This window comes from Ranitomeya imitator, chromosome 10, assembly GCF_032444005.1.
Source record: "Ranitomeya imitator isolate aRanImi1 chromosome 10, aRanImi1.pri, whole genome shotgun sequence".
In the NCBI taxonomy this organism is placed as follows: Eukaryota; Metazoa; Chordata; class Amphibia; order Anura; family Dendrobatidae; genus Ranitomeya; species Ranitomeya imitator.
In genome coordinates, this window is record NC_091291.1 from 93,116,758 (window position 1) to 93,142,983 (window position 26,226).

Below are 26,226 nucleotides of genomic sequence, written 5' to 3' on the forward strand. Positions count from 1 at the left end.
CAGAATTACGGGGATATGTAGAAGCATTCCAGAGTTATTACTGCATAAAGTGATACATGTCATATTTTTTAACAAATGGGGCTTGGCCTTTTAGCTCAAAATAGGCTTGATAACTAATAGTTTAAACAAATGTATAGAAATAAAAACTGTAATATTAATTATTTTAAAATAATTTTCAATGACAATTGATGGTCATATTTCTGCTGACTAATTTGGAAAGAGTTAAGGTACAAAATCCACAAGAAGTCAGGATGGCCGAGCGGTCTAAGGCGCTGCGTTCAGGTCGCAGTCTCTCTTGGAGGCGTGGGTTCAAATCCCACTTCTGACATCACCTTTTCGTTTCAGGAAACTATACAGATTCCCTTCAGTTATTGATTAGATGGGGCTCAAACCAAACTTAGCAATAGGCCTTAAAAAACCTGATCCCAAAGTTATGACTACCTGGGAGTTTTTGGGGTGAATATGAAATTGTCATCTATAAACGGAACTCTAGGATTGTGAAATAGGTTTTATGTGCATATGTTAGCTGTCTTGGCACCATAAAAATACTATGGGCGGTGAATGGGGAGGATTATTTCACCTCTTTGTGTTCTCTTTCCCTATTAGGTCGGAGATTCCACATCCTATGGGGCTGTTCTGGGAGATTTCTATAAACTGAATTGCAGGTAAGTCTAATTTCATATTTGTTTACCTCATTCCTCAATAGACCATAACAGTACTTAATAAACAAAAGCTGAAAAAGTAGGTAATCATAGAATAAAAAGTCTGAAATGCGCATGCGATACTGACATCTAAGTTTCAGCACATTTTGGGACAAACGTTTTCAAGATTGAAAGTTAACAATCATTAAAATATTTTCTCTAAATTTTTGTCTTCTTTTTTGCTCCAATTATTTGCATCTAATATCAAATAAAACTTGACGTAACATTATGCATGCACATTGTGTTTTATGTGCAACCATCACCTGTCTCATAAACACAGGGTTAGAATGAACGTGATGAATAGAGTCAAATTGGAAATGTAAAAAAATCTATGTCAAAATTGCATTTTTTTTCTACTCATTCACAAAGAGTTAATGAAAGTTATTAAACATGTACAACAAAATGGCAGGAGTTTCAAATAGAAATCATGCTGCAAAAACTAGTCAAAGCAAAAATAAAAATATACATTTTCAGGGGTTTCGCTTGACATTTGCTGAGTGTCAAACACTCCTAAAGTTGTTTGCGTTTGGCCGAAATAACTCAGTAGGGAGAGCGTTAGACTGAAAATCTAAAGGTCCCTGGTTCGATCCCGGGTTTTGGCAACATAATTTTTCTTCACTGTTTACATTTTAAGGAGAAAATGAACAAAGCACATGGGCTGATGACTTAAAGAAAATGAAAAAAGGCCTAAAAATCTTAACTATCTACAGAAAATAAAATGTTGAAAAGATGAGAAATGGGAGCTTTTCCTTTTGAGCAAATAATTATTTTTTCCTCTATTTTGTTTATTTCCATTTCACTAAGCTGTAAGAGGATTTAATGGGAACCGGATAGCTGATACAGGCATCATGTATCAGACACTAGCTGAATGATTTCAGCCATGTATGTTTGACTATGAAATGCTGTGGTGTATATGAATTCATTGTGAGAAGTAATTTCTAAAATGGGGTCACTTTGGGGGGGGGGGTTTCTGATGTTTTGGTACGTTTGGTACTCTGAAAATTTTACCGCAAACTATTCTTGCAAAATCTGCATTCCAAAACCCGAATAGTGCTCTTATTTTCAAAGCCCTGCTGTGTGGCCAAATGGTAGTTTCTGAAGAAATATGATGCATCACCGCATTTTGTGAGAAATCTAACATTTCTAACATCCTAACAAAATAAAAGGAGGTTTGAAAATTAATGCTGACAAAAAGTACACACATGAAAAATGCTATTTATTAATGTTTTTGTGTGTTGCGACAAGTTGGTTTAACCCTCCGTCACATACAATATTCGGACTAACGAGTTCACATACAATGTGCCTGTCAGGCGCCTGCTGGAAAAATACCTATAATATCTAATGTTTGCAATTTCAGTGCTCTAAAAGTGATCAGTGACCTTCATAGGGATGTAATAAAAGAGACTACACATAATCAGTTGCAAAAAAAAACATTTACTTAACATAAAACTAATAACTATGAAATACAAACTTTTCAAAACTCCCGCCAAATAGTCCCCAGTTCGACTCTCTCAAAAAAATGTACAAAGAAAATTTTTGAACACAAACTTAATTTTAAGGTACCTTAAGTACTTTTAAAAAAATATTCAATCAGAAGTAGATGCTGAGGTTTCCCCAGAAAAGTCACACTTGCAGAGCAAATAGCAAGAATTACACACCATTTTTGCATGTGTCAGGCAAATTGCTTTATGCTTCTTGTTCCATTTAGTATTTTTATCTTTTCCAATATAATATGATCCAACTTCTTCATTCTCACCACTGTCACCATCTTGCTCTGTTTCAGAATCCAGGACACATTCTTCCACCTCATCATGAGAATCAATCTCACTTTCCTCTCCTAAATCCTCATTCAGTGTGAGGTCTCTATCATCTAACAGCATGTTTGTTACTTCCTCAACATCAAGTTGTTTGGCTAAATTGTACATTTTCCTCTCCATTTCAGCAGATAATCTGAAGCAAGAGAAGGAATATGTTAGGGAACTACTGTATATGCCTGAGCAGCACACTTTCTTTTATAAAATCTCCCTTATTTCTATGAAATATCCTCACATTTTGTGCTATACATTCATAAAACAAGCTAAATAAACTATTGTGATGAATAAAAACATAAAATACCAACCTTACTGAATGTGACGTATTCACATACAATGAGCCTGAGAGATCTGTGCAGCTATATCCTCTCCCCTGAAGCTCTGAAATCCAACTGTGATATCAGGTTTCACAGACCTTCAAGAGACAGGAGACTACCTGGAGGGAGGGGGTTTCCTCACAATCTGATGAGGAAGGAGATATGAAAGTAAAAGAGAAGCGCCTGTCAGATCAGTTGTATGTGACGGAGGGTTAAGGGTATAAGCAGTCAAAGAATAAAAATGACTAATATTTCAAAATTTTAAGCAAACTTTAGATATTTTCACAGAAAAAAACTAAAAGTTTATTGACCTAAATTTACAGTTAATGTAAAGTACAATGTATCACAAAAAACACTTTCAGAATTACGGGGATATGTAGAAGCATTCCAGAGTTATTACTGCATAAAATGATACATGTCATATTTTTTAACAAATGGGGCTTGGCCTTTTAGCTCAAAATAGGCTTGATAACTAATAGTTTAAACAAATGTATAGAAATAAAAACTGTAATATTAATTATTTTAAAATAATTTTCAATGACAATTGATGGTCATATTTCTGCTGACTAATTTGGAAAGAGTTAAGGTACAAAATCCACAAGAAGTCAGGATGGCCGAGCGGTCTAAGGCGCTGCGTTCAGGTCGCAGTCTCTCTTGGAGGCGTGGGTTCAAATCCCACTTCTGACATCACCTTTTCGTTTCATGAAACTATACAGATTCCCTTCAGTTATTGATTAGATGGGGCTCAAACCAAACTTAGCAATGGGCCTTAAAAAACCGGATCCCAAAGTTATGACTACCTGGGAGTTTTTGGGGTGAATCTGAAATTGTCATCTATAAACGGAACTCTAGGATTGTGAAATAGGTTTTATGTGCATATGTTAGCTGTCTTGGCACCATAAAAATACTATGGGCGGTAAATGGGGAGGATTATTTCACCTCTTTGTGTTCTCTTTCCCTATTAGGTCGGAGATTCCACATCCTATGGGGCTGTTCTGGGAGATTTCTATAAACTGAATTGCAGGTAAGTCTAATTTCATATTTGCTTACCTCATTCCTCAATAGACTATAACAGTACTTAATAAACAAAAGCTGAAAAAGTAGGTAATCATAGATTAAAAAGTCTGAAATGCGCATGCGATACTGACATCTAAGTTTCAGCACATTTTGGGACAAACGTTTTCACATTGAAAGTTAACAATCATTAAAATATTTTCTCTAAATTTTTGCCTTCTTTTTTGCTCCAATTATTTGCATCTAATATCAAATAAAACTTGACGTAACATTATGCATGCACATTGTGTTTTATGTGCAACCATCACCTGTCTCATAAACACAGGGTTAGAATGAACGTGATGAATAGAGTCAAATTGGAAATGTAAAAAAATCTGTCAAAATTGCATTTTATTTCTACTCATTCACAAAGAGTTAATGAAAGTTATTAAACATGTACAACAAAATGGCAGGAGTTTCAAATAGAAATCATGCTGCAAAAACTAGTCAAAGCAAAAATAAAAATATACATTTTCAGGGGTTTCGCTTGACATTTGCCGAGTGTCAAACACTCCTAAAGTGGTTTGCGTTTGGCCGAAATAGCTCTGTTGGGAGAGCGTTAGACTGAAGATCTAAAGGTCCCCAGTTAGATCCCGGGTTTCGGCAACATAATTTTTCTTCACTGTTTTTAAAAAAATTTACAAATATATTTTATTTTGAGAAAATAAATGAATTTTTTAACATTTTTCACTTGAAGTGGATGAATTCAAAAAATCCGTAGGTGCTTAGCGTCACATTTACTTGGAGTTTTTTTTTTTTATCTCTTTGAAATTGCCACCTATGTGGATCTGAAGCAGGATCAACACATAGTTCTCCAAAGTGAGCTGCACACCTTATTGGATTATACAACATACGAAGAAGAGTTGCCTAAAGAATTGATTCCTTGAGAATCTCAACGTGCATTTCTTACCGATAGAAGGTGAGCATAACTACAAATAAAAGAAATGTTTTTAACTTGTTGGTAAAAACGTATTACGCTCAGAGGAAGCGCCGCACTTGACTCTTTTTTTTTTTTTTTTCCCCTCTTTCCCTAAATCAGGGTATTTCTAAATACATTTTAAGGAGAAAATGAACAAAGCACATGGGCTGATGACTTAAAGAAAATGAAAAAATGCCTAAAAATCTTAACTATCTACAGAAAATAAAATGTTGAAAAGATGAGAAATGGGAGCTTTTCCTTTTGAGCAAATTATTGTTTTTTTTTAATTTTTCCTCTATTTTGTTTATTTCCATTTCACTAAGCTGTAAGAGGATTTAATGGGAACCGGATAGCTGATACAGGCATCATGTATCAGACATTAGCTGAATGATTTCAGCCATGTATGTTTGACTATGAAATGCTGTGGTGTATATGAATTCATTGTGAGAAGTAATTTCTAAAATGGGGTCACTTTGGGGGGGGGGGTTTCTGATGTTTTGGTACGTTTGGTACTCTGAAAATTTTACCGCAAACTATTCTTGCAAAATCTGCATTCCAAAACCCAAATAGTGCTCTTATTTTCAAAGCCCTGCTGTGTGGCCAAATGTTAGTTTCTGAAGAAATATGATGCATCACCGCATTTTGTGAAAAATCTAACATTTCTAACATCCTAACAAAATAAAAGGAGGTTTGAAAATTAATGCTGACAAAAAGTACACACATGAAAAATGCTATTTATTAATGTTTTTGTGTGTTGCGACAAGTTGGTTTAAGGGTATAAGCAGTCAAAGAATAAAAATGACTAATATTTCAAAATTTTAAGCAAACTTTAGATATTTTCACAGAAAAAAACTAAAAGTTTATTGACCTAAATTTACAGTTAATGTAAAGTACAATGTGTCACAAAAAAACACTTTCAGAATTACGGGGATATGTTGAAGCATTCCAGAGTTATTACTGCATAAAGTGATACATGTCATATTTTTTAACAAATGGGGCTTGGCCTTTTAGCTCAAAATAGGCTTGATAACTAATAGTTTAAACAAATGTATAGAAATAAAAACTGTAATATTTATTATTTTAAAATAATTTTCAATGACAATTGATGGTCATATTTCTGCTGACCAATTTGGAAAGAGTTAAGGAACAAAATCCACAAGAAGTCAGGATGGCCGAGCGGTCTAAGGCACTGCGTTCAGGTCGCAGTCTCTCTTGGAGGCGTGGGTTCAAATCCCACTTCTGACATCACCTTTTCATTTCATGAAACTATACAGATTCCCTTCAGTTATTGATTAGATGGGGCTCAAACCAAACTTAGCAATGGGCCTTAAAAAACCTGACCCCAAAGTTATGACTACCTGGGAGTTTTTGGGGTGAATCTGAAATTGTCATCAATAAACATAACTCTAGGATTGTGAAATAGGTTTTATGTGCATATGTTAGCTGTCTTGGCACCATACAAATACTATGGGCAGTGAATGGGGAGGATTATTTCACCACTTTGTGTTCTATTTCCCTATTAGGTCGGAGATTCCACATCCTATGGGGTTGTTCTGGGAGATTTCTATAAACTGAATTGCAGGTAAGTCTAATTTCATATTTGCTTACCTCATTCCTCAATAGACCATAACAGTACTTAATAAACAAAAGCTGAAAAAGTAGGTAATCATAGATTAAAAAGTCTGAAATGCGCATGCGATATTGACATCTAAGTTTCAGCACATTTTGGGACAAACGTTTTCACATTGAAAGTTAACAATCATTAAAATATTTTCTCTGAATTTTTGTCTTCTTTTTTGCTCCAATTATTTGCATCTAATATCAAATAAAACTTGACGTAACATTATGCATGCACATTGTGTTTTATGTGCAACCATCACCTGTCTCATAAACACAGGGTTAGAATGAACGTGATGAATAGAGTCAAATTGGAAATGTAAAAAAATCTGTCAAAATTGCATTTTTTTTCTACTCATTCACAAAGAGTTAATGAAAGTTATTAAACATGTACAACAAAATGGCAGGAGTTTCAAATAGAAAACATGCTGCAAAAACTAGTCATAGCAAAAATAAAAATATACATTTTCAGGGGTTTCGCTTGACATTTGCCGAGTGTCAAACACTCCAAGAGTTGTTTGTGTTTGGCCGAAATAGCTCAGTTGGGAGAGCGTTAGACTGGAGATCTAAAGGTCCCTGGTTTGATCCCGGGTTTCGGCAACATAATTTTTCTTCACTGTTTACATTTTAAGGAGAAAATGAACAAAGCACATGGGCTGATGACTTAAAGAAAATGAAAAAAGGCCTAAAAATCTTAACTATCTACAGAAAATAAATTGTTGAAAAGATGAGAAGTGGGAGTTTTTCCTTTTGAGCAAATTATTGTTTTTTTTAAATTTTTCCTCTATTTTGTTTATTTCCATTTCACTAAGCTGTAAGAGGATTTAATGGGAACCGGATAGCTGATACAGGCATCATGTATCAGACACTAGCTGAATGATTTCAGCCATGTATGTTTGACTATGAAATGCTGTGGTGTATATGAATTCATTGTGAGAAGTAATTTCTAAAATGGGGTCACTTTGGGGGCGGGGGGTTTCTGATGTTTTGGTATGTTTGGTACTCTGAAAATTTTACCGCAAACTATTCTTGCAAAATCTGCATTCCAAAACCCGAATAGTGCTCTTATTTTCAAAGCCCTGCTGTGTGGCCAAATGGTAGTTTCTGAAGAAATATGATGCATCACCGCATTTTGTGAAAAATCTAACATTTCTAACATCCTAACAAAATAAAAGGAGGTTTGAAAATTAATGCTGACAAAACGTACACACATGAAAAATGCTATTTATTAATGTTTTTGTGTGTTGCGACAAGTTGGTTTAAGGGTATAAGCAGTCAAAGAATAAAAATGTCTAATATTTCAAAATTTTAAGCAAACTTTAGATATTTTCACAGAAAAAAACTAAAAGTTTATTGACCTAAATTTACAGTTAATGTAAAGTACAATGTGTCACAAAAAACACTTTCAGAATTACGGGGCTATGTAGAAGCATTCCAGAGTTATTACTGCATAAAGTGATACATGTCATATTTTTTAACAAATGGGGCTTGGCCTTTTAGCTCAAAATAGGCTTGATAACTAATAGTTTAAACAAATGTATAGAAATAAAAACTGTAATATTAATTATTTGAAAATAATTTTCAATGACAATTGATGGTCATATTTCTGCTGACTAATTTGGAAAGAGTTAAGGAACAAAATCCACAAGAAGTCAGGATGGCCGAGCGGTCTAAGGCGCAGCGTTCAGGTCGCAGTCTCTCTTGGAGGCGTGGGTTCAAATCCCACTTCTGACATCACCTTTTTGTTTCATGAAACTATACAGATTCCCTTCAGAAATTGGTTAGATGGGGCTCAAACCAAACTTAGCAATGGGCCTTAAAAAACCTGATCCCAAAGTTATGACTACCTGGGAGTTTTTGGGGTGAATCTGAAATTGTCATCTATAAACGGAACTCTAGGATTGTGAAATAGGTTTTATGTGCATATGTTAGCTGTCTTGGCACCATAAAAATACTATGGGCGGTGAATGGGGAGGATTATTTCACCTCTTTGTGTTCTCTTTCCCTATTAGGTCGGAGATTCCACATCCTATGGGGTTGTTCTGGGAGATTTCTATAAACTGAATTGCAGGTAAGTCTAATTTCATATTTGTTTACCTCATTCCTCAATAGACCATAACAGTACTTATATCCAAAAAAGAAGGGAAGTAACAAACCAAGGAATAATTAAAATATAAAGAATTTTATTAAATATGATTAAAAGACAAATGTGCAATTCATATGTAAACGTATATAGAACAAGGGGAAACACAGCAAAGTGAACCCAGGGCAATCCACAAAGTATGACTGGGTATGTATAAGTTAGTCACTACATATATATGCACCAGCAGGCTCTGGATTATAAAGCATAAATGACCATAAACAAAATACAACGGAAGTCTATATAAAAGATCTTTACAAACTGTATAGGTAGTACAGAAGCTACAAAAATCTGTAGATAGCAGTAAAAGATAGATGTGTCTATTGTAGACTGCTATAATATAATGAAGGAGAGGTTATATACTCATATCCCTATGTGGTATTAGTAAAAACAAAAAGTACAAGACTGTGCCAATAATTAGGTTAACCACATAGGTCCGGACTAAAGTGTCAGTGCATAATGCATACGGCGCAGAAGGCCATATAAACCCATATGGGGGCCATACAAAGAGGATCATAAACGCAGTGTCGGTGCTACATGCATACCTGCTGGTACAGGGGATTGCCGTGGGACAGGATAACCCCGACGCGCGTTTCGCAGTGTGGCTTCTTCCAGGGGGTGGTACTGATGTGGGGGACACAGTGCGGTCTTATAGGATGCGGCGATTATCATGGCGCTGGCGTCCATCAGTCACAGAGCAGGAAGCGGCGGGTCCGGCGTCCCACGTGATCAAGTCCCGCCCACCTCCGACGCATCAGAGAGGTGGGGGAACAGGAAGACGCTAAGGGACGCGTTACCACGGCAACCCACAGAGGCCGATCGACACGAGCGCACCACGCAGCACCCACAAGGCACCAGTAGAAAACTATAGATGAGTATGGGGAAATGCCAGATGTGTGGGGGCTGAATGGACGAAGAGAAATGACCAGATGTAAGGAGGAATGGGTGTATATAGTAAAACGCTGCAGATAGGTAGAAAAGGAAACCAGAAGTGTAGGGACTGTACACAAATAGGTAGAAAAGGAAACCAGAAGTGTAGATACTGTACAAAAATACAAATAAGGAAAGATGGAGTGTATGCCTAGCTAAACATGACTAGCAGATCTATATAAGAATATTTAAGTGATAATACTTGTACTTAATACCAAAGTGAAAGGGAATTAATTATTAAAATATGTATATAAGGTGTAAAAAATATGTAAAAAATATATATATATATGTGAGTAAAATATATATAAGATAAGGTGTTAAATATAAGAAGTATAATATATACTACTAAAAAAATGGGAAAATATATATGAATATATAGTGAAAGTATAAATATGTACACATGATTATTATACAAGTGTAAATAATACACATTTCTTCTTTCCCAATGTGCAGGTCCGAAATCAAAGCAAGTGACATCAAACGTGGAGGGCATGAAGACGAGGATGCAGCAACTGGATAAGGTAAGTTCAGATTATTATAACTATAAAGGAGAAAAACAGCAGATGTTAATAAACATAAACAACCAAATCAAAAAAGGTCATATAACTGATACACAAATACATGATGAATGCAAATTGATTAAAGATGTGCAGAATAAAAAATATTTTATAAAAAAATATATATAATTAAAAAGCACGGCACTGAGAAAAGTCCCGAAAAATATAACAGAATGTTAAAGAAAAGGAGCAAAACTCATCACTTCGTTTAGGCCCTTGGGTTGAAGTGTGCCTAACCTTGAAATCCACTTTGTCTCAAGTTGAGCAAGTTTAGTTTTTACATCTCCACCTCTTGAGTCCTTCAAGATCCTATCTATATATATGTGGCGAGGTTGGTGTATTTGTGGTGAAATGTGTGCTGAGGGTAATATGTGTTCAAGCACGTGGTAGTGTGTGGCGCATTTTGTGTGTGTTCATATCCCCGTGTGTGGTGAGTATCCCATGTCGAGGCCCCACCTTAGCAACTGTACGGTATATACTCTTTGGCGCCATCGCTCTCATTCTTTAAGTCCCCCTTGTTCACATCTGGCAGCTGTCAATTTGCCTCCAACACTTTTCCTTTCGCTTTTTTCCCCATTATGTAGATAGGGGCAAAATTGTTTGGTGAATTGGAAAGCGCGGGGTTAAAATTTCACCTCACAACGTAGCCTATGACGCTCTCAGGGTCCAGACGTGTGACTGTGCAAAATTTTGTTTCTGTAGCTGCGACGCCTCCAACACTTTTCCTTTCACTTTTTTCCCCATTATGTAGATAGGGGCAAAATTGTTTGGTGAATTGGAACGCGCGGGGTTAAAATTTCACCTCACAACGAAGCCTATGACGCTCTCAGGGTCCAGACGTGTGACTGTGCAAAATTTTGTGGCTGTAGCTGCGACGCTTCCAACACTTTTCCTTTCACTTTTTCCCCATTATGTAGATAGGGGCAAAATTGTTTGGTGAATTGGAAAGCGCGGGGTTAAAATTTCACCTCACAATATAGCCTATGACGCTCTCAGGGTCCAGACGTGTGACTGTGCAAAATTTTGTTTCTGTAGCTGCGACGCCTCCAACACTTTTCCTTTCACTTTTTTCCCCATTATGTAGATAGGGGCAAAATTGTTTGGTGAATTGGAAAGCGCGGGGTTAATATTTCACCTCACAACATAGCCTATGACGCTCTCAGGGTCCAGACGTGTGACTGTGCAAAATTTTGTTGCTGTATCTGCGACCCTTGCAACACTTTTCCTTTCACTTTTTTCCCCATTATGTAGATAGGGGCAAAATTGTTTGGTGAATTGGAACGCGCGGGGTTAAAATTTCGCCTCACAATATAGCCTATGACGCTCTCGGGGTCCAGACGTGTGACTGTGCAAAATTTTGTGGCTGTAGCTGCGACGGTGCAGATGCCAATCCCGGACATACACACACACATACACACACACACACACACACACATTCAGCTTTATATAGTAGATATATTTTCCCATTTTTTTAGTAGTATATATTATACTTCTTATATTTAACACCTTATCTTATATATATTTTACTCACATATATATATATATTTTTTACATATTTTTTTACACCTTATATACATATTTTAATAATTAATTCCCTTTCACTTTGGTATTAAGTACAAGTATTATCACTTACATATTCTTATATAGATCTGCTAGTCATGTTTAGCTAGGCATACACTCCCTCTTGTTGTGAATTCTGTGGCAGAGCTCCCTCCTGTGGTCACAAGTGGTACATCGGCTGATTCTCTCTGTGAGCTTCCGTTGGTGGAGGAAAGTGGTACTGCGGCTTCTGAGTTTCCTCCCTCAGGTGATGTGGTGAGGTCGTTAGGTGCTGCTCTACTTAACTCCACCTAGTGCTTTGATCCTGGCCTCCTGTCAATGTTCCAGTATTGGACTTGTTTTCTCCTGGATCGTTCCTGTGGCCTGCTGCTCTGCATAGCTAAGTTTTCCTTTGCTATTTTGTTTGCTGTTTTTTCTGTCCAGCTTATCTATTTGTTTTGCTGGAAGCTCTGGGACGCAGAGGGTGTACCTCCGTGCCGTTAGTTCGGTACGGAGGGTCTTTTTGCCCCCTTTGTGTGGTTTTTTAGGGTTTTGTGTTGACCGCAAAGTTACCTTTCCTATCCTCGCTCTGTTCAGAAAGTCGGGCCTCACTTTGCTAAATCTATTTCATCTCTACGTTTGTCTTTTCATCTTAACTCACAGTCATTATATGTGGGGGGTCTGCCTTTTCCTTTGGGGTATTTCTCTGAGGCAAGGTAGGCTTATTTTCTATCTTCAGGCTAGCTAGTTTCTCAGGCTGTGCCGAGTTGCATAGGGAGCGTTAGGCGCAATCCACAGCTGCCTCTAGTGTTGTTGGAGAGGATCAGGGATTGCGGTCAACAGAGTTCCCACGTCTCAGAGCTCGTTCTATGTTTTTGGGTTATTGCCAGATCACTGTATGTGCTCTGATCGCTATGTCCATTGTGGTACTGAATTGCCTAATCATTACACCCTCTTTCCTTATTTGTATTTTTGTACAGTCCCTACACTTCTGGTTTCCTTTTCTACCTATTTGTGTACAGTCCCTACACTTCTGGTTTCCTTTTCTACCTATCTGCAGCGTTTTACTATATACACCCATTCCTCCTTACATCTGGTCATTTCTCTGCGTCCATTCAGCCCCCACACTTCTGGCATTTCCCCATACTCATCTATAGTTTTCTACTGGTGCCTTGTGGGTGCTGCGTGGTGCGCTCGTGTCGATCGGCCTCTGTGGGTTGCCGTGGTAACGCGTCCCTTAGCGTCTTCCTGTTCCCCCACCTCTCTGATGCATCGGAGGTGGGCGGGACTTGATCACGTGGGACGCCGGACCCGCCGCTTCCTGCTCTGTGACTGATGGACGCCAGCGCCATGATAATCGCCGCATCCTATAAGACCGCACTGTGTCCCCCACATCAGTACGACCCCCTGGAAGAAGCCACGCTGCGAAACGCGCGTCGGGGTTATCCTGTCCCACGGCAATCCCCTGTACCAGCAGGTATGCATGTAGCACCGACACTGCGTTTATGATCCTCTTTGTATGGCCCCCATATGGGTTTATATGGCCTTCTGCGCCGTATGCATTATGCACTGACACTTTAGTCCGGACCTATGTGGTTACCCTAATTATTGGCACAGTCTTGTACTTTTTGTTTTTACTAATAGCACATAGGGATATGAGTATATGACCTCTCCTTCATTATATTATAGCAGTCTACAATAGACACATCTATCTTTTACTGCTATCTACAGATTTTTGTAGCTTCTGTACTACCTATACAGTTTGTAAAGATCTTTTATATAGACTTCCGTTGTATTTTGTTCATGGTCATTTATGCTTTATAATCCAGAGCCTGCTGGTGCATATATATGTAGTGACTAACTTATACATACCCAGTCATACTTTGTGGATTGCCCTGGGTTCACTTTGCTGTGTTTCCCCTTGTTCTATATACGTTTACATATGAATTGCACATTTGTCTTTTAATCATATTTAATAAAATTCTTTATATTTTAATTATTCCTTGGTTTGTTACTGCCCTTCTTTTTTGGATATATGCTCTTTTTGGAGGTACGCCTTATGTATTGTTTGGTCTATTAATTTTGGGCATATTGATTGATTTTCTGTGTTTTCACAGTTTTTTTGACCATGGACATCAAAGCCAGAGATCAACTATGGCTTTCTAATGTTGATACTATCTTCAAGGGTGAACATGTGCAGAGTGTGGGTAATGTAGATGGGAACATATTTGAACTCAAAAACTCATTTAACCCCTTCCCGACCTTTGACGCCACGTAGGCGTCATGAAAGTCGGTGCCATTCCGACCCATGACGCCTATGCGGCGTCATGGAAAGATCGCGTCCCTGCAGATCGGGTGAAAGGGTTAACTCCCATTTCACCCGATCTGCAGGGACAGGGGGAGTGGTAGTTTAGCCCAGGGGGGGTGGCTTCACCCCCTCGTGGCTACGATCGCTCTGATTGGCTGTTGAAAGTGAAACTGCCAATCAGAGCGATTTGTAATATTTCACCCATTATAACGGGTGAAATATTACAATCCAGCCATGGCCGATGCTGAAATATCATCGGCCATGGCTGGAAATACTAGTGTGCCCCCACCCCACCCCTCCGATCGCCCCCCCACCCCCCCGATCTGGCCGGTACACTGCTCCGGCTCCCCTCCGTCCAGTGCTCCGCTCCCCCCCGTGCTCGTGTCCGCTCCCCCGTGCTCCAATCACCCCCCCGTGCTCCAATCACCCCCCCTGCACTCCGATCCACCCCCCCGTGCTCCGTTCCACCCCCCCGTGCTCCGTTCCAGCCCCCCCGTGCTCCGTTCCACGCCCCCCGCGCTCCGTTCCACCCCTCCCGCGCTCCGATTCCCCCCCCCGTGCTCCGATCCCCCCCGTGGTCCCCCCCACCCTATCATACTTACCGATCCAGCCGTGGTCCCGTCCGTCTTCTCCCGGGCGCCGCCATCTTCCAAAATGGCGGGCGCATGCGCAGTGCGCCCGCCGAATCTGCCGGCCGGCAGATTCGTTCCAAAGTGCATTTTGATCACTGAGATATAATCTATCTCAGTGATCAAAATAAAAAAAATAATAAATGACCCCCCCCCTTTGTCACCCCCATAGGTAGGGACAATAAAAAAATAAAGAATTTTTTTTTTTCCACTAATGTTAGAATAGGGTTAGGGTTAGGGGTAGGGTTAGGGTTAGGGGTAGGGTTAGGGTTAAGGTTAGGGGTAGGGCTAGGGGTAGGGGTAGGGGTAGGGGTAGGGGTAGGGTTAGGGTTATGGCTAGGGTTAGGGTTAGGAATGTGCACACGTATTCTGGTCCTCTGCGGATTTTTCCGCTGCGGATTTGATAAATCCGCAGTGCTAAACCGCTGCGGATTTATGGCGGATTTACCGCGTTTTTTTTCTGCGCATTTCACTGCGGTTTTACAATTGCGATTTTCTATTGGAGCAGTTGTAAAACCGCTGCGGAATCCGCACAAAGAAGTGACATGCTGCGGAATGTAAACCACTGCGTTTCCGTGCAGTTTTTCCGCAGCATGTGTACAGCGATTTTTGTTTCCCATAGGTTTACATTGAACTGTACACTCATGGGAAACTGCTGCGGATCCGCAGCGTGTGCACATACCTTTAGAATTAGGCTATGTGCACACGGTGCGGATTTGGCTGCGGATTCGCAGCAGTGTTCCATCAGGTTTACAGTACCATGTAAACATATGAAAAACCAAATCCGCTGTGCCCATGGTGCGGAAAATACCGCGCGGGAACGCTGCGTTGTATTTTCCGCAGCATGTCAATTCTTTGTGCGGATTCCGCAGCGTTTTACACCTGTTCCTCAATAGGAATCCGCAGGTGAAATCCGCACAAAAAACACTGGAAATCCGCGGAAAATCCGCAGGTAAAACACAGTGCCTTTTACCCGCAGATTTTTCAAAAATGGTGCGGAAATATCTCACACGAATCCGCAACGTGGGCACATAGCCTTAGGGTTAGGGTTGGAATTAGGGTTGTGGTTAGGGTTAGGGGTGTGTTGGGGTTAGTGTTGTGGTTAGGGGTGTGTTGGGGTTAGGGTTGTGATTAGGATTATGGCTACAGTTGGGATTAGGGTTAGGGGTGTGTTGGGGTTAGTGTTGGAGTTAGAATTGAGGGGTTACCACTGTTTAGGCACATCAGGGGTCTCCAAACGCAACATGGCGCCACCATTGATTCCAGCCAATCTCGTATTCAAAAAGTCAAATGGTGCTCCCTCACTTCCGAGCCCTGACGTGTGCCCAAACAGTGGTTTACCCCCACATATGGGGTACCAGCATACTCAGGACAAACTGCGCAACAATTACTGGGGTCCAATTTCTCCTGTTACCCTTGTGAATCTAAAAAAATGCTTGCTAAAACATAATTTTTGAGGAAAGAAAAATGATTTTTTATTTTCACGGCTCTGCGTTGTAAACGTCTGTGAAGCACTTGGGGGTTCAAAGTGCTCACCACATATCTAGATAAGTTCCTTGGGGGGTCTAGTTTCTAAAATGGGGTCACTTGTGGGGGGTCTCTACTGTTTAGGCACACCAGGGGCTCTGCAAACGCAACGTGACACCCGCAGACCATTCCATCAAAGTCTGCAATTCAAAAGTCACTACTTCCCTTCTGAGCCCCGACGTGTGCCCAAACAGTGGTTTACCCCCACATATGGGGTATCAGCGTACTCAGGAGAAACTGGACAACAACTTTTGGGGTCCAATTTCTCCTGTAACCCTTGGGAAAATAAAAAATTCTGGGCTAAATAATTATTTTTGAGGAAAGAAAACGTATTTATTATTTTCACGGCTCTGCATTATAAACTTCTATGAAGCACTTGGGGGTTCAAAGTGCTCACCACACATCTAGATAAGTTCCTTTCAGGGTCTAGTTTCCAAAATGGGGTCACTTGTGGGGGGTTTCTACTGTTTAGGCACATCAGGGGCTCTGCAAACGCAACGTGACGCCCGCAGAGCATTCCATCAAAGTCTGCATTTCAAAACGTCACTACTTCAATTCCAAGCCCCGGCATGTGCCCAAACAGTAGTTTACCCCCACATATGGGGTATCACCGTACTCAGGAGAAACTGGACAACAACTTTTGGGGTCAAATTTCTCCTGTTACCCTTGGGAAAATTAAAAAATTCTGGGCTAAATAATTATTTTTGAGGAAAGAAAACGTATTTATTATTTTCACGGCTCTGCATTATAAACTTCTATGAAGCACTTGGGGGTTCAAAGTGCTCACCACACATCTAGATAAGTTCCTTTGGGGGTCTAGTTTCCAAAATGGGGTCACTTGTGGGGGGTTTCTACTGTTAAGCCACATCAGGGGCTCTGCAAACGCAACGTGACGCCCACAGAGCATTCCATCAAAGTCTGCATTTCAAAACGTCACTACTTCACTTCCGAGCCCCGGCATGTGCCCAAACAGTGATTTACCCCCACATATGGGGTATCAGCGTACTCAGGAGAAACTGGACAACAACTTTTGGGGTCAAATTTCTCCTGTTACCCTTGGGAAAATAAAAAATTGCAGGCTAAAAGATCATTTTTGAGAAAATAATTTTTTTTTTTTTTCATGGCTCTGCGTTATAAACTTCTGTGAAGCACTTGGGGGTTCAAAGTCCTCACCACACATCTAGATTAGTTCCTTTGGGGGTCTAGTTTCCAAAATGGTGTCATTTCTGGGGGATCTCCAATGTTTAAGCACACAGGGGCTCTCCAAACGTGACATGGTGTCCGCTAATGATTGGAGCTAATTTTCCATTTAAAAAGCCAAATGGCGTGCCATCCCTTCCGAGCCCTGCCGTGCGCCCAAACAGTGGTTTACCCCCACATATGGGGTATCAGCGTACTCAGGACAAACTGGACAACAATATTTGGGGTCCAATTTCTCCCATTATCCTTGGCAAAATAGGAAATTCCAGGCTAAAAAATCATTTTTGAGGAAAGAAAAATTATTTTTTATTTTCATGGCTCTGCGTTATAAACTTCTGTGAAGCACCTGGGGGTTTAAAGTGCTCAATATGCATCTAGATAAGTTCCTTGGGGGGTCTAGTTTCCAAAATGGGGTCACTTGTGGGGGAGCTCCAATGTTTAGGCACACAGGGGGCTCTCCAAACGCGACATGGTGTCCGCTAACAATTGGAGCTAATTTTCCATTCAAAAAGTCAAATGGCGCGCCTTCCCTTCCGAGCCCTGCCGTGTGCCCAAACAGTGGTTTACCCCCACATATGAGGTATCGGCGTACTCGGGAGAAATTGCCCAACAAATTTTATGATCCATTTTATCCTACTGCCCATGTGAAAATGAAAAAATTGAGGCGAAAATAATTTTTTTGTGAAAAAAAAGTACTTTTTCATTTTTACAGATCAATTTGTGAAGCACCTGAGGGTTTAAAGTGCTCACTAGGCATCTAAATAAGTTCCTTGGGGGGTCTAGTTTCCAAAATGGGGTCACTTGTGGGGGAGCGCCAATGTTTAGGTACACAGGAGCTATCCAAACGCGACATGGTGTCCGCTAACGATGGAAATAATTTTTCATTCAAAAAGTCAAATGGCGCTCCTTCCCTTCCGAGCCTTACCATGTGCCCAAACAGTGGTTTACCCCCACATGTGAGGTATTGGTGTACTCAGGAGAAATTGCCCAACACATTTTAGGATCCATTTTATCCTGTTGCCCATGTGAAAATGAAAAAATTGAGGCTAAAAGAATTTTTTTGTGAAAAAAAAGTACTTTTTCATTTTTACGGATCAATTTGTGAAGCACCTGGGGGTTCAAAGTGCTCACTATGCATCTAGATAAGTTCCTTGGGGCGTCTAGTTTCCAAAATGGGGTCACTTGTGGGGGAGCTCCAATTTTTAGGCACACGGGGGCTCTCCAAACGTGACATGGTGTCCGCTAAAGAGTGGAGCCAATTTTTGATTCAAAAAGTCAAATGGCGCTCCTTCCCTTCCAAGCCCTGCCGTGCGCCCAAACAGTGGTTTACCCCCACATATGAGGTATCAGCGTACTCAGGACAAATTGGACAACAACTTTCGTGGTTCAGTTTCTCCTTTTACCATTGGGAAAATAAAAAAATTGTTGCTAAAAGATAATTTTTGTGACTAAAAAGTTAAATGTTCATTTTTTCCTTCCATGTTGCTTCTGCTGCTGTGAAGCACCTGAAGGGTTAATAAACTTCTTGAATGTGGTTTTGAGTACCTTGAGGGGTGCAGTTTTTAGAATGGTGTCACTTTTGGGTATTTTCAGCCATATAGACCCCTCAAACTGACTTCAAATGTGAGGTGGTCCCTAAAAAAAATGGTTTTGTAAATTTCGTTGTAAAAATGACAAATCGCTGGTCAAATTTTAACCCTTATAACTTCCTAACAAAAAAAAATTTTGTTTCCAAAATTGTGCTGATGTAAAGTAAACATGTGGGAAATGTTATTTATTAACTATTTTGTGTCACATATCTCTCTGGTTTAACAGAATAAAAATTCAAAATGTGAAAATTGCGAAATTTTCTAAATTTTCGCCAAATTTCCGTGTTTATCACAAATAAATGCAGAATTTATTGACCTAAATTTACTACAAACATGAAGCCCAATATGTCACGAAAAAACAATCTCAGAACCGCTAGGATCCGTTGAAGCGTTCCTGAGTTATTACCTCATAAAGGGACACTGGTCAGAATTGCAAAAAACGGCAAGGTCTTTAAGGTCAAAATAGGCTGGGTCTTGAAGGGGTTAAATTTTTAATCAAAAAAAGAGCCCGCATTTGGTGGAACAAGGCCTCCCTTGAAAATTATTTAATGAAGAGTCTCATCCCTTGTGGTCTGAGAGTGAGAATATTACCATCATTCCCTGTAGAGGACTCATTTTTTCGTAGTAGGTGGGAGGAGGCCTGTACCACCTGCTCCAGATCTCTTATGGAGATCCTTATCGGTATGAATAAGAAAACCCTAGAGTCATTGGAGGGGGAGATTGAGGCCCTACAAGTGAAACTTACCTCTCACTGACATGGAGATATTCAAGGATGAGATGGATAAACTCCTAACAACTTGGGTCAAAGAGATTCAGGACATTAAAACAAAAAAATTTCAACGGGATTTGAATGACTTTCAGACCAATAATGTGTACAGATGGCAACAACCCCATGCACTTCAAAGGGCTCCATCCAACTCTTCTTTATCATCGATAGAGAGCACATCTGGCTCCCATTCATTCAAGGGAGGCTCTGGTAATAGGAATAAACGTGGAGGTGGCCACAGATTCAGTCCATATCAACATAGGAATTTAAGATCCTCTAATAAATCTTCTAAATTGCAGGTAATTAATCTTTCTGATGTTCAGTTGTCTACAGATCAAATGGAGGTACTTAGTATGGGCCTAACGTTTTCCCCGGTGGCATCTTTCGATTACTTCACAGCCCTAAAGGACTTGCATCTCTTCGCCAGAAAATTGGTACTTAAAAAACTACACGACAAACCGTCTACTGCGAGCGAGTGGTCCTCCCAAGAACAGGAAACCATCGCCATACTGGAAGAACTCAACAATGAAACTCCAACCTCCTCTGTGAGTAAGTTTGTGGTACCTAAACCCAAGAAATTTCCCCCTCTTAGTCTGTACCCTGACATAGACTTGTTTGTCAGGTTGGTAACTGAAGAATTCCGTCGTATCCCTACAGGGATACAACATGACAACTTGACGAGACGACAGAGAAGGGCCATTAAAGAATTGAAATCACTCAACAACATTGTTATTAAACCCTCTGATAAAGGGGGAAATGTTGTTTTATGGCCTTCTCTAATGTACGAGAAGGAGGCACTCAGACAACTGAAAGACTCTAGTTGCTATAAACGCCTGACTTTCAATCCTACATCCATGTATCAGAGCCAACTTAGGGATATGGTAGAACAAGCTTTCTACAACGGAACAATTTCCAGAGAGACCATGGACGGGTTGGTCCCTGAGACACCGCGTACACCTTGCTTATATTTACTCCCCAAGGTTCATAAGTCCACCACTCATCCCCCTGGACGTCCCATCGTGTCTGGGGGAGGTGGATTATGTGAACAAATTAACAGATTCTTGGACTTTCACCTCAAGCCTATGGTAGAGAGCCTCCCGTCTTATATTCAGGACACCGGGGACGTACTTCGTAAATTGGCTGACATTCCTTTGGGGACTGACATGTGGTTGGTGACCTTCGACGTTGAGTCGCTGTACACGTCCATTCGCCACAGCGACGGGATTGAAGCGGTCAGATACTTTCTCCACATGTCTACTAATGACAACGACTTAGTTGAATTTTTACTCACGCTACTGGAATTTGCTCTGTCCCACAACTTCTTCATGTTTAAGGAGGTCCTTTACCTACAATTGCAAGGGACTGCTATGGGGGCTGCATTTGCGCCCTCATATGCGAATCTATTTGTGGGGTCTTGGGAACGTGCAATCTTTTTAACTGATATCATCCCCCTAATTGAAAAAGTGTGTATTTGGGTACGTTTTATTGATGACATTTTTGTGATTTGGCAGGGCTCTGAAACTGACCTCACTTCCTTTATTCAACTCCTGAACAACAACACGCTGAATATAAAACTAACCTGCAAGTACAGCCAAACGAGTATCGACTTTTTGGACACCAAGATTTTCAAAGGTGAGGATGGCCTTTTACATACTGAGGTGTTCAGAAAAGACACCTCTGTCAATTCAGTGTTGCATGCTGCCTCATCACACCCCAGACCCCTGAAAGATAGCATCCCATATGGACAGTTCTTGAGGACCAAAAGAATTTGCTCCACTGAGTCCTCATTTCAAACTCAATCCTCGGAACTAACACAGCGGTTCCTACAGAGGGGGTATTCTAATAGAATCATCCGTCGGGGTTGGTTCAAAGCCAGTAATAAATCCAGGTCTGAACTTCTACAACCCAAGAATAAACCATCTACATCTACAACGGTGAGATTTATCTCTACCTACAATGAGAAATGGAAGCCTATGAGAGAGGCTCTCTCCAAATTTTGGCCCATTATTCTGAATGACCCTCTTCTGGCTAAGAGTGTTCCACCAGTTCCATCTATCACATACAGGAGGGCTCAAAATTTGAAGGATATGTTAGTCCATAGCCAATATAGTGGTGAGACCACTCAGAACATCTTCAACTCCAGAGGACCCAGTTGGGGTTTCTTTCCCTGTAAAAAATGTTTGGCGTGTAAGAACATGGACAAGGCCCAGGAATTTGAGGACTCACATGGCAAGAAAATCCGGATCACACATAACATCACTTGTGGCACGGATCATGTTATCTACTGTGCCATATGTCCGTGTGGTCTTGAATATATAAGGATGACTACTAGACCATTAAAGATACGGACTCGAGAGCATGTCCGTGACATCGACCAGGCGAGTGGAGCCAGTGATGTAATGTCCCATAAACCTATACCACGCCATTTTAGACTGGTTCACAATTGTGACTCTAGCCTACTAAGAGTCATTGGTATAGATAGGATCTTGAAGGACTCGAGAGGTGGAGATGTAAAAACTAAACTTGCTCAACTTGAGACAAAGTGGATTTCAAGGTTAGGCACTCTTCAACCCAAGGGCCTAAATGAAGTGATGAGTTTTGCTCCTTTTCTTTAACATTCTGTTATATTTTTCGGGACTTTTCTCAGTGCCGTGTTTTTTAATTATATATATTTTTTTATAAAATATTTTTTATTCTGCACATCTTTAATCAATTTGCATTCATCATGTATTTGTGTATCAGTTATATGACCTTTTTTGATTTGGTTGTTTATGTTTATTAACATCTGCTGTTTTTCTCCTTTATAGTTATAATAATCTGAACTTACCTTATCCAGTTGCTGCATCCTCGTCTTCATGCCATCCACGTTTGATGTCACTTGCTTTGATTTCGGACCTGCACATTGGGAGAGAAGAAATGTGTATTATTTACACTTGTATAATAATCATGTGTACATATTTGTACTTTCACTATATATTCATATATATTTTCCCATTTTTTTAGTAGTATATATTATACTTCTTATATTTAACACCTTATCTTATATATATTTTACTCACATATATATATATTTTTTACATATTTTTTACACCTTATATACATATTTTAATAATTAATTCCCTTTCACTTTGGTATTAAGTACAAGTATTATCACTTACATATTCTTATATATATCTGCTAGTCATGTTTAGCTAGGCATACACTCCCTCTTTCCTTATTTGTATTTTTGTACAGTCCCTACACTTCTGGTTTCCTTTTCTGCCTATTTGTGTACAGTCCCTACACTTCTGGTTTCCTTTTCTACCTATCTGCAGCGTTTTACTATATACACCCATTCCTCCTTACATCTGGTCATTTCTCTGCGTCCATTCAGCCCCCACACTTCTGGCATTTCCCCATACTCATCTATAGTTTTCTACTGGTGCCTTGTGGGTGCTGCGTGGTGCGCTCGGGTCGATCGGCCTCTGTGGGTTGCCGTGGTAACGCGTCCCTTAGCGTCTTCCTGTTCCCCCACCTCTCTGATGCATCGGAGGTGGGCGGGACTTGATCACGTGGGACAACGGACCCGCCGCTTCCTGCTCTGTGACTGATGGACGCCAGCGCCATGATAATCGCCGCATCCTATAAGACCGCACTGTGTCCCCCACATCAGTACGACCCCCTGGAAGAAGCCACGCTGCGAAACGCGTGTCGGGGTTATCCTGTCCCACGGCAATCCCCTGTACCAGCAGGTATGCATGTAGCACCGACACTGCGTTTATGATCCTCTTTGTATGGCCCCCATATGGGTTTATATGGCCTTTTGCGCCGTATGCATTATGCACTGACACTTTAGTCTGGACCTATGTGGTTACCCTAATTATTGGCACAGTCTTGTACTTTTTGTTTTTACTAGTACCACATAGGGATATGAGTATATGACCTCTCCTTCATTATATAATAGCAGTCTACAATAGACACATCTATCTTTTACTGCTATCTACAGATTTTTGTAGCTTCTGTACTACCTATACAGTTTGTAAAGATCTTTTATATAGACTTCCGTTGTATTTTGTTTATGGTCATTTATGCTTTATAATCCAGGGCCTGCTGGTGCATATATATGTAGTGACTAACTTATACATACCCAGTCATACTTGTGGATTGCCCTGGGTTCACTTTGCTGTGTTTCCCCTTGTTCTATATACGTTTACATATGAATTGCACATTTGTCTTTTAATCATATTTAATAAAATTTTTTATATTTTAATTATTCCTTGGTTTGTTACTTCCCTTCTCTTTTGGATATATGCTCTTTTTGGAGGTACGCCTTATGTATTGTTTGGTCTATTAATTTTGGGTATATAATATAACAGTACTTAAACAAAAGCTGAAAAAGTAGGTAATCATAGATTAAAAAGTCTGAAATGCGCATGCGATACGGACATCTAAGTTTCAGCACATTTTGGGACAAACGTTTTCACATTGAAAGTTAACAATCATTAAAATATTTTCTCTAAATTTTTGTCTCTTTTTTGCTCCAATTATTTGCATCTAATATAAAAAAAAACTTGATGTAACATTATGCATGCACATTGTGTTTTATGTGCAACCATCACCTGTCTCATAAACACAGGGTTAGAATGAACGTGATGAATAGAGTCAAATTAGAAATGTAAAAAAATCTGTCAAAATTGAATTTTTTTTCTACTCATTCACAAAGAGTTAATGAAAGTTATTAAACATGTACAACAAAATGGCAGGAGTTTCAAATAGAAATCATGCTGCAAAAACTAGTCAAAGCAAAAATAAAAATATACATTTTCAGGGGTTTCGCTTGACATTTGCCGAGTGTCAAACACTCCTAAAGTTGTTTGTGTTTGGCCGAAATAGCTCAGTTGGGAGAGCGTTAGACTGAAGATCTAAAGGTCCCTGGTCCGATCCCGGGTTTCGGCAACATAATTTTTCTTCACTGTTTACATTTTAAGGAGAAAATGAACAAAGCACATGGGCTGATGACTTAAAGAAAATGAAGAAAGGCCTAAAAATCTTAACTATCTATGGAAAATAAAATGTTGAAAAGATGAGAAATGGGAGCTTTTCCTTTTGAGCAAATTATTATTTTTTTTAAATTTTTCCTCTATTTTGTTTAGTTCCATTTCACTAAGCTGTGAGAGGATTTAATGGGAACCGGATAGCTGATACAGGCATCATGTATCAAACACTAGCTGAATGATTTCAGCCATGTATGTTTGACTATGAAATGCTGTGGTGTATATGAATTCATTGTGAGAAGTAATTTCTAAAATGGGGTCACTTTGGGGGGGGGGGTTTCTGTTGTTTTGGTACTCTGAAAATTTTACAGCAAACTATTCTTGCAAAATCTGCATTCCAAAACCCGAATAGTGCTCTTACTTTCAAAGCCCTGCTGTGTGGCCAAATGGTAGTTTCTGAAGAAATATGATGCATCACGGCATTTTGTGAGAAATCTAACATTTCTAACATCCTAACAAAATAAAAGGAGGTTTGAAAATTAATGCTGACAAAAAGTACACACATGAAAAATGCTATTTATTAATGTTTTTGTGTGTTGCGACAAGTTGGTTTAAGGGTATAAGCAGTCAAAGAATAAAAATGACTAATATTTCAAAATTTTAAGCAAACTTTAGATATTTTCACAGAAAAAAACTAAAAGTTTATTGACCTAAATTTACAGTTAATGTAAAGTACAATGTGTCACAAAACCACTTTCAGAATTACGGGGATATGTAGAAGCATTCCAGAGTTATTACTGCATAAAGTGATACATGTCATATTTTTTAACAAATGGGGCTTGGCCTTTTAGCTCAAAATAGGCTTGATAACTAATAGTTTAAACAAATGTATAGAAATAAAAACTGTAATATTAATTATATTAAAATAATTTTCAATGACAATTGATGGTCATATTTCTGCTGACTAATTTGGAAAGAGTTAAGGTACAAAATCCACAAGAAGTCAGGATGGCCGAGCGGTCTAAGGCGCTGCGTTCAGGTCGCAGTCTCTCTTGGAGGCGTGGGTTCAAATCCCACTTCTGACATCACTTTATCGTTTCATGAAACTATACAGATTCCTGTCAGAAATTAATTAGATGGGGCTCAAACCAAACTTAGCAATGGGCCTTAAAAAACCTGATCCCAAAGTTATGACTACCTGGAAGTTTTTGGGGTGAATCTGAAATTGTCATCTATAAACGTAACTCTAGGATTGTGAAATAGGTTTTATGTGCATATGTTAGCTGTCTTGGCACCATAAAAATTCTATGGGCGGTGAATGGGGAGGATTATTTCACCTCTTTGTGTTCTCTTTCCCTATTAGGTCGGAGATTCCACATCCTATGGGGCTGTTCTGGGAGATTTCTATAAACTGAATTGCAGGTAAGTTTAATTTCATATTTGTTTACCTCATGCCTCAATAGACCATAACAGTACTTAACCCCTTCCCGACCTTTGACGCCACGTAGGCGTCATGAAAGTCGGTGCCAATCCGACCCATGACGCCTATGCGGCGTCATGGAAAGATCGCGTCCCTGCAGACCGGGTGAAAGGGTTAACTCCCATTTCACCCGATCTGCAGGGACAGGGGGAGTGGTAGTTTAGCCCAGG

At 39.8% G+C, this 26,226-nt stretch overlaps 7 non-coding genes across 7 annotated transcripts; all 7 read left to right on the forward strand.

Annotated features, from left to right (window-relative positions):
• The first annotated feature begins 245 nt into the window (after positions 1–245).
• Positions 246–328, forward strand: TRNAL-CAG (transfer RNA leucine (anticodon CAG)). The gene has a single exon. It is a non-coding gene; the product is annotated as a tRNA-Leu (tRNA).
• A 902-nt stretch (positions 329–1,230) lies between these two features.
• TRNAF-GAA (transfer RNA phenylalanine (anticodon GAA)) lies at positions 1,231–1,303 on the forward strand. Its single transcript has one exon. It is a non-coding gene; the product is annotated as a tRNA-Phe (tRNA).
• Positions 1,304–3,433: 2,130 nt separating this feature from the next.
• TRNAL-CAG (transfer RNA leucine (anticodon CAG)) lies at positions 3,434–3,516 on the forward strand. The gene has a single exon. It is a non-coding gene; the product is annotated as a tRNA-Leu (tRNA).
• A 2,447-nt stretch (positions 3,517–5,963) lies between these two features.
• On the forward strand, positions 5,964–6,046 carry TRNAL-CAG (transfer RNA leucine (anticodon CAG)). Its single transcript has one exon. It is a non-coding gene; the product is annotated as a tRNA-Leu (tRNA).
• Positions 6,047–6,945: 899 nt separating this feature from the next.
• Positions 6,946–7,018, forward strand: TRNAS-GGA (transfer RNA serine (anticodon GGA)). The gene has a single exon. It is a non-coding gene; the product is annotated as a tRNA-Ser (tRNA).
• Positions 7,019–24,465: 17,447 nt separating this feature from the next.
• TRNAF-GAA (transfer RNA phenylalanine (anticodon GAA)) lies at positions 24,466–24,538 on the forward strand. The gene has a single exon. It is a non-coding gene; the product is annotated as a tRNA-Phe (tRNA).
• Positions 24,539–25,578: 1,040 nt separating this feature from the next.
• Positions 25,579–25,661, forward strand: TRNAL-CAG (transfer RNA leucine (anticodon CAG)). Its single transcript has one exon. It is a non-coding gene; the product is annotated as a tRNA-Leu (tRNA).
• Positions 25,662–26,226: the final 565 nt, after the last annotated feature.